Source organism: Chenopodium quinoa, unplaced genomic scaffold, assembly GCF_001683475.1.
Source record: "Chenopodium quinoa cultivar QQ74 unplaced genomic scaffold, ASM168347v1, whole genome shotgun sequence".
Taxonomy (NCBI): domain Eukaryota; kingdom Viridiplantae; phylum Streptophyta; class Magnoliopsida; order Caryophyllales; family Amaranthaceae; genus Chenopodium; species Chenopodium quinoa.
In genome coordinates, this window is record NW_018743070.1 from 88,179 (window position 1) to 97,941 (window position 9,763).

At 34.3% G+C, this 9,763-nt stretch overlaps 1 long non-coding RNA gene across 1 annotated transcript; it reads left to right on the forward strand.

Annotated features, from left to right (window-relative positions):
- Positions 1–8,774: 8,774 nt before the first annotated feature.
- Positions 8,775–9,268, forward strand: LOC110731441. The gene is made up of 3 exons (XR_002513304.1): positions 8,775–8,852; positions 8,943–9,086; positions 9,258–9,268. It is a non-coding gene; the product is annotated as an uncharacterized LOC110731441 (long non-coding RNA).
- Positions 9,269–9,763: the final 495 nt, after the last annotated feature.

Below are 9,763 nucleotides of genomic sequence, written 5' to 3' on the forward strand. Positions count from 1 at the left end.
GGTTGTAATATAAATACCCTTAGGGAATTTTATTAGGACCAGCTTTTAATAAACTTAGAATAGGATTAGATTAGGCCTCTCTTTTATTTTCTCTCTCTTAGGTCTTTAGGATTAGCTAAGGGTTTTTAGAGTGAAAAATCAAAGAAAGATGAAAGCTTTAGAAAATTGTTTGGTAACCAAATGAATATGACAAATCCTCCATTCTCATTCTCTCTACTCTTATTTATTGCTTTTATTTAATTGCTTTCATTAGTTTAATCCTTTATTTTAGCTTGTTTTTTAATTAGTTGTTAATCTTTATTTAGTCCTTGATTATTTGTTCATTATTCTTTTGGTTGCCAATTTGGCTAGTTTCTTCATGATTTTCATGGTCCTTTTCCTTATGCTAGGATAGGTTTTAAGATAACAAAGAGGATGAAGGGAATATTGATGTTTATAATTAATTGATGGTGTTTAAATTGTGATTGATGCTCAATTTGTGAATAGGGATGATGACTTTATTGCTGAAAGTCTTTCTAACGAATTGTCTGTTTGATATTATCGTGCTCTTAATTGATTATGCGGGAGGGAGTTACTTGAGAGTATAAAATTCATCCATGTTTAGGCTAAGTTGGATGTGTGGGAGTGAATTAATCTAGTTGATAATTATCATGTTTGATTGTGAAGAGTGAGTTAAAGTTGTTAATTTCCCTTAATTAAGCTCAAAATTATTTATGTGCAATTGGTTGCTTGAATCACTATGCCTGGTGCTTGTGTTTTTGGTAATCGATTTATAGTTGTGTGGATTTCTTTTTCGATTTATTTTCGAGTGTTTTGACCTATTTCATTACCTTAGTTGACTTAAATCTTTGTCCTTTAGTCGTTGTGGTTTGGCACCGAACTTGTCGCTACACTTGTTTAGGTTTAGTTTAGAAATTATAAACTTGGTTTGATTTAGGGAGGTGATAATAACGACCTATTTTCCTACCTTTTCAATTATGTGCTTAATCAATTTAGTTAATTATTTGTAAGACTTTTATTTTGTTTCATAATATGTAAGACAAAGTTTTTTTACTTGTTTATGCAACAATGTTCATCATACTTAATTTGTTATTAAACAATGAATATGAAGTTTTGATGCATGATTTTAGTGTTTTATTGATTTTTATCAAAAAGGAAAAAAAAAAATTAATTCCATTTACCACCCCATAGAATACCACTTTTCAACATGGAAAAATTGAAATAAATAGTCCCAACTAATATTATTCCACTATAAAAAAATCCCACTTGTTATTTATCCCTGGTTGGTCAAACTTTGAGATGTGTTTGATTATATTGGGTCGGGTAATTTGTTAACATTTTACGACAGGTAAAAATATGCCCATGTGCCTAGCCCAGGACATGAAAGTCATTTTTAAAAAAACCTTACTCGTTGCTTTTTCTTTCTTTTTCGTTCTTTCTTCTTCTCTTTCCTCTTCCTATTTCCCCATCCATTAACCTCTCACCCAACAACAATCAGCGTTAATAAAATACTCTATTATATCTATCGACAACAACAAAATTAAAAAAAAAAATAGAGGAAAAAAAGAACGGGATATTTGTATGTTGTCACGCCGGCCTTTAACAAATGTAGTACAATTTCATTTCAAGTTTAATGGTAGAATTTAACTTCTATTGTCACGGTCACTCAAAATAAAAGTCTGACCAAATCTTTTTAAAGAAAGTCGAAGGACAAACTAAATTTCTATGCTTTAAGTTTTTGAAAATTATAATAATATGAACCAAATCTCATATTTAAAACTTCACCATAACAAAAATTTTCGAATAATATTGCTTTTGTGTCAAATTGAGGTTGAGTACTACGGAGTACTTTGAGATTTAGTTATTTTCACCATTAATGGTGGGGGTTGAGTACTTGGATTTGAATACTCAAAGTTGGTTTCCATGGTTATGTGAAAAGTGTGGATTTTAAGAGAAGAGAGAGATTACAAGGGAGATGAGTTGCATAAATGGAAAACGAGATGATATTTTTATTTTGAAAAAATGGAAAAGAATAATCCCACCTTTGACATTTGTGCTCAAAACAATCCCACCTTTGAATAATCTCAATACAATCCACGTGTCCCCTCCATCTGCTCGAAATAGTCCCTTGACCGGTTTGTCAATTTGGTAACCGGTTGATTTGGGTAACTTGCTGCTAGGCATTAGCATGGTTTTCGGCACTAACTATGGCAGAAATTAGGAAGAATAATGTTGATTATAGTATTAAGATGAGAATTACAGCTAATTGAACGATAATTCCACTTTCGAGAGGTGTATTCTCTCCTAATATGAGCTTTCAAGAGGCTCACTCTCTCCCAATAACAAACCTCAACAATATTCAGCATGATAATTATTCCTCCTAAAGAGGCCTATTTATAGAAAAACTCTCATAACAAACTCTAACTTATTCTCCAAGCTACAAATAATAGGTTAGGATTAACATACCCTTCCCCTAATATTGATTCCTTGCATTACCCAACAGTGGCAAAGTGGCAATGATGAGCATGATGAAACCCATAGCTTTGTTTTTGCTAATTAATTAGCTCTTTTTTTTTTTTTTTTTTTTTTTTTTTTTTTTTTTTTTTTTTTTTTACACATTCTTATTTGATCGTTATTATCTTCATCAAGACACATTATTTTTATTTTTTTTAATAAATCAAGACACATTTTTTTTTTAAAATTTTGAATAATCAAGGCACATTATTTTTTTCTTTTTCTTACAAAAAAAAAAAAAAAAAAAAAAAAAAACCTATAATTCTCCCAAAGACCCAATGAAATTAGATACAATATATACTCTATAAGTTATTATTCATATGTTAACTTTTTAGAGCAATATGTATCAATTAGCCTACTATTTTAAAAATAATTGCAACCCAAAATTTTGTTAAAAAAAAAATTGCTAAGTTTTAAAATTATACTAAGCAAGTGATCAATTTCATTTGTTGCATAGGGTCAATCATGATGCTATGTTTTAGATGATAAGACATTTGTATTTATAGAGCGTTGTCGATGATATAATAATGTATTTTATGACTTCTATACACTAGTATTAATTTTAAATTACGTGCAGTTGGATTTGTTTACTAAATTAGTGAACATAATTGAAATTTAGACTATTAATTCAAAGAAATAAAAGAATTTCTCCCAATATTAAAAATTTATGTACACACTTCTCTCCGAAGTACAATTAAATTTTGTTCATTTCAATTGCAACACTTAAACTAAATATATGAGATTTTTGGAGAAGGTGGTGCAATTATTATAAAACGGTGAAGTATACATATAGGGGCAATAGGGCCCCAATATATTATTTCGCCCTAGGGCCTCCGAAATCTCAGAAACGGCCCTGCTCGCCACCCAAAAAATCACCACCACTAGCACGCTCACCAAGCCCACACCCGGACCCGCTCCCTCCGGCACCTCCACGCTCGAACATTCCTTCTGGCGGCTTCCCTGCAATACTATTATAATATTACATCCATCATCGCCGGCGACACCTCCTTGACCACTGTGTAAAATCGTCTCCAACATTATACTCTCGATGTTACCACCGCCACCGGATTTGTCGTCGCCGCTACAACCACTCACTGTTAATCTCGGCCCCTGATTTGAGCTCTTCTTCAACCAGAAGCCAAATTTCCCACCACCACTACAGTTTCCGACACAACCTCCTAGACCACCACTAGAACCGCAACATTTAGCGCCACCGCTCTCAAACATTCAACCATATAAACCACCAACAAAACCACTGATCTTAGTTCTCAACCCATTACTCTCAAAATTACCACTAACACTACTCGCGAAATGCACACCACCGGTTTCGCCGGTGCGATCACCTCGACCACCACGTCATCCACTAGCAACTCCACCAAATTTCTCCACCATCGCGGCACCGAAGAAGCTGCTAATGACGGAACAAGAGTACTGTTCAAATCTAGAAATCTTCGAAAATACTTTCTCCTCCACCATCTTTTCCTCTTGTGATGCAATTTCTTCCTCATCACATGACAACGCGGAGGTGGGTAACTGACCTGATCTTCTTCCTCCTTGAGGTCTTCTTGAGTTACACCTAACTTCAATCTGATACGAGAAATTGCATTACTCCCTCCGTGTTTTTTTAAGCGTTACAGTTTTTCCAGCACATAGTTTTAGGCAATTTAATTGACCTGAATAAAATAAGAGGTAAGTGGGGTAGTAGTAGTAGTAGTAGTAGTAGTAGTTGTATGATTATGATGATTATGATTATTATTATAATGATTATTATTATGATTATTATGATTATGATTATGATTATGATGATTATGATTATTATTTTGATGATTATTATTATTATTATTATTATTATTATTATTATTGTTATTGTTATTATTGTTATTTTTTTTTTTGAAAAAAGTCTTAGAGGACACTAAATTTCATTAATATAAGTCATACGGCATCTACAATTGACAATGAACGATAATGAAAACGAATTTAACAAAATCAAACAAGAATTAATCGGGGAAGGGCTAAGAATCTAAATACATAAATATAACAATTCGGCATATTTTCCATTCGTTGTCTCATACAACTTTTTGAGTGGATCCATCGTCACTTCGCAATTTTGTGAGAAAGTAAATTCTTGTGCTGATTCCGTAACCCGAATCCAAGCCACAATCAATAGTAGCCCCGCACAACCGGAGACCAAATTAAGCACAAATAAAACCTTGTCTTTCGAAAGAGTATGAAAAACCTTGTCTTTCGAAGGAGATCGAAAAAACCTTGTCTTTCGAAGGAGAGAAACCCTTTCTTTCGAGGGAGACATTATTGTAACCTAAAACAAAAAGCTTAAAAGTAAATAGAGATTGGGGCTTTCCACCGGTGAAAATCCGATGGAAGCCCCTTTAAAATTGACAATGGAGACTAGGTTTAGGAGAGAGAAGAGAGAAAAGGAGGCTAGGGTTTTTTTGAGATGTTGATTGTATTATTGTTATTATTATTATTATTATTATTATTATTATTATCATTATTATATTATTATTATTACTACTACTATTATTAATGTTATTATTATTACTATTATTATTATTACTATTATTAATGTTACTATTATTATTATTATTATTATTATTATTATTAATGTTATTGTCATTATTACTATTACTATTACTATTATTAAGTGCATATACCATTGATTTAGATGAGTGAAAACATAAATATATGTATACCATATTTAACATATGTTAATAGTAAAAACATAACGGTTTACTTATATTTATTTCACAAAAATTTTAAAATAAAATGATTTAATGAGTAATAACGATTTTACTTATAAATTGTCTTAATCATATATTTTTTAACCCTAAAAATAATAATGATATACAAAGTGTTGCTTGAAATCAATCTTTTATTTTCTTAATTCTTAAATTGTATGTAAAGATTTGAAAAATAATTCAACTCAATTAAATAACAATCAATACCCACATACATAAAATGTTTCTACACATTTTGATTTTAATATCAAATGTTTTTAAGAGAAATTGTTATCAATTGTTAATTGTTATTACTCCCTCCGTCCCAAATTACTTGCAAAGGTTTGACTTTTTGCACTATTCACACATCTCCCTTTGACCTTCTTTTTTAACTATTATATGAAAGTCAATGTAATCATGTAAGATGTTGTTGGGTATATTTTAATGTATAGTTACTTAATATAAACTTTTTATAATTTATATAAATATATAATAAAATGTATCAACGGTCAAACATGTGCATCGACAAGTGTGTCCAGTGAAAATGTTGCAAGTAAAATGGGACAGAGGCAGTATTATTATTTATTTTTTTGAAAGAATTGTTATAATTATTAGAAATTATTAATTAATAATACTATTAAATATTAATTCTTAATAGTTTGAATTATTAAATATTAATAATGATAACTATCATTATTAATTATTATTAGGCTAAATTAGAAAATAACACCTGTTAAAAGACCTAATTTTGTTTTTAACACCTTAAGATTTCGAAGTTTAATTATAACACCTGTTAAAAAATAAAAATTTTACTTTCACCACCAGATAACAGAAACTGTGACGGAATTTTTTGGTGGGGCCCACATAGTCGTTTACCCTCCAAATTCCATCCCCTTCAATTCGAATTTATCTTCTCTGTCATTTATTACCACCCAACTAATTTTGCTTCATTGAATTTTGTCTGCAAATCTTGAACAACCAAAATTACTGCGAACATTCAAACCCTATACTGATTGTTGTGATTGAGAAATTGAGTTGGAAGAGGAGGTGTCAATATTGGAGCGAAACAAATCAGCGAGATTCCGTCAGCCATTTCCAACATCCAAAAAGCTTGGACTTTTTCGTGGATTCTGACAGCAACAGGAGTAAGATTCCAATACTGATTGTTGTGATTGAGAAATTGAGTTGGAAGAGGAGGTGTCAATATTGGAGCGAAACAAATCAGCGAGATTCCGTCAGCCATTTCCAACATCCAAAAAGCTTGGACTTTTTCGTGGATTCTGACAGCAACAGGAGTAAGATTCCAATACAGGTACCTTTCGAACCCTTTAAAGTAGTTTTCAACAAGTATTGTGTGCTGCATTATGCCATTTGTGTGGGTGTAGTAGGGTAATTTGGGAAAAAAAATTAGGAACCCTAAGAACAGTAAAATGGGTTAATTTGTAATTAAAGTTGAATTTGATTAAATTAAGTATGATTTGGTGTAATGTGTGAATTATTTAGTTTAAATCATTGATTTTATTGACTGTTGACTGGTTTGTCATTGTGTTGGTTTAAATATGTTTGATTTTGTTGATTAAAGTATTGCGGTTGACTGTGTAATGGGGTTAGCTATGTTGGGTTTTATTGATTTGCTATGCATTTGTTTATTAGGTAGAAAAATGGCCGACAATGGAGATGGATTAATTGATATAGTATTTAGAGTAGGGGGTGCTTTTGTTACTAAACAAGTGTCAAAATCAAAGCATTTGCTTTGTTGGTGTGGTGGTTTATGTTATTGGAGGAGGGATGTGGTAGTGGATAAGATAGATTTGCATTATTTGAGGGTAGCTGCTGTGCATGGGTTTGTGAACTTTAATGTCCATGTCCCACCTAACTACAGACTTTGGTATAAAGAAAGAGGTAGGACCTTTAACACAGGGAGAAGGGAGTTAGTAAATGAAGAGGAAGTGAAGGGGCTGCTGGAGACAGTGAATGGGGAAGGGTATGTTGAAGTATTTGTGACTGCTAATGAAACATTCAGGCCCATACATGAGATCCAGGCCCAGTCCACTCCAGTAAAGGCTGAGAGAAAGGGGAAGAAAAGTTCAGGTAAGCCTGCTGTAGTTAGGAAGAGCCCAAGAATTAACAAAAATGAGCCTAAGGTGAGGGAGGGTGAAGAATCTCCTAAACCTAGATCTAGACAGGGGATAGAAAGGGTTGAAGGGGTTTCTGCTGAGATTAAGGGGGTTCCTGGTAAAGGGAAGTTGTTGAGTAAGGGGAAACAAAAGGGTAAAGCTAAGCTTGAAAGGGGTTCTGGCAGTGTGAAGGTGTTGGATAAGGGAAAGGGAAAAAAAAATCTGTAGGCAAAGGATTGATTTTTGAGGATAGTAGTGAGGGCAGTGAGACTGGGAGGGAAGATGATTTTTCTTCAATTTATGGGAGTGAGATTGACATAACTTGGGAGCCTGGAGAGGAGGAGTATGACAGTGGGGATGAGAGGTGGTTTGTGCAGAATTCTGAAGAAATTTTAGCTAAGGTAACAAGAAGTCTTGGGAAGCAGTTTGATGTACATGATGAGGGGGTTTCCAAGGATCCAAAGGCAAGGTTGACAGATAACTTGGATGTGAATGAGGTACAACTACAAGAAGAAATTGAGGGAGAATCAGATGACCTAAGGAGCTTGGATGGTTCATCTGATGAAGAGGACAAAAGTCCATGGTTTAATGACAAATCTGACTTCTCAAAGCCTGTTGTACTTGTTCATAGGCTTAGGTTTAGCAATGCTACAGTGTTGAGGAAAGCTTTAAGAGTGCATGCCATACAGAATAGGTATGAGTACTATTTTTTACACAATGATAGTACTAGGATTACTATTCAGTGTAGGAATAGGTGTGGGTGCAAGTTTGACACAAAGACAAGTAGGATGCCTTTGTGTATATGCAGGGGTGGAGTGAAGTGTAGTTTCAAGATCCATGCTACTAAGTTAAAAAGACAACAGACTTGGCAAATAAAAACCATGAAGTTGGAGCATAAATGTGTGAGAAGCAGGGAGAACAAGAAGGTCACAGCAGAGTTCATTGCTGAGAGGTATCTTGAGGAGTTCAGAACTAACCCATCATGGAAGGTTAAGCAAATCAAGGATAGGGTGCTTCATGACTTGGGGGTAGAAGTGACCTACTACAGGGCTTGGATGGCAAGATGTAGAGCTAAGTTGATCATTTTTGGTTCAGCAAGAGATCAATATGCTAGGGTATGGGATTATGGGAAGGCTGTACTGAAATACAACCCTGGGTCTGGTTGTAATGTTGTGATTGATGGCATTGAAAAGCCTGAGCCTCCCTTGTTTATGAGGATGTTTATTTGTTTAAGGCCTTTGAAGGATGGGTTCTTGAAGGGTTGTAGGCCAATTATAGGGGTGGATGGCTGCCACTTGAAAGGAGGTTATCCAGGCCAGATTTTAGTTGCAGTCTCTAAGGATGGGAACAACAGCATTTACCCCATTGCTTGGGCAACTTGTGAGGTTGAAAACAGGGAGACTTGGGATGGTTTCTGGAATCCTTGATGCAATGCATTGGAAGTGCAGATGGGGCAGGCTTCACCTTCATGTCAGACAGGCAGAAGGTAATATTGTTTTGATTATTGTAGTCTTATTTTCTGTCCTGTTCTTTATTGTTTGAAGTGTGACAAGTAATTGTTGATGATGTTAAACAGGGACTGGTTGAAGCTCTGTCTGAAGTTGTGCCTAATGCAGAGACTAGGTTCTGTGTTAGGCACATTTGGGCAAATTTCAAGTTGAAGTTCACTGGATCAGTTTTCAAAGAGCTCTTTTGGAGTGCTGCAAGAGCAACAACATTTGTAAGTCTCTAGGTGACCTTAAATTATTTTGAATAAGTAAATGCATGATATTGTTCCTGTTCATGTACCTACTTCATGTAATAATGTTCCTGTTGTGTATAAAAGCAAAATAAGAGCAACAACAGCTGTGTATGTTATTCTTTCATGATAATGTTCCTGTTGTGGTTGTAGGTTGAGTTTCATATAGCCATGCAACAGATTAGGGAGCTTGATGAGGATGCTTACAATTATTTGGAGAACATCCCCACTCATCACTGGTGTAGACATGCATTCAGTGACAGTTGCAGGTCCAACATGTTACTAAACAACATGTGTGAGACTTTCAACTCTGTTATCAGAGATGCAAGAGACAAACCTATCCTCACCCAAATGGAATGGATGAGGAGGTACATGATGAGGAGAAATAATGAGAAGTGGGAGGACTCCAAGGAAATCACAACCAAGATCACTCCATATGTGCATAAGCTATTTCAGAGGATGAGCTATGTGGCTAGGAATTGCATAATTGAAGCTGCCAGGGATGACACTTATGAAGTGCAGCTGAATGATGACCAGGTTCTAGTTGACTTGACAAATTGGTCTTGTTCCTGCAATCATTGGCAATTAACAGACATCCCATGTATTCATGCATTTGCATGCATAATGGATCAGAGGGTTGATACTGAGCAGTTTGTCCA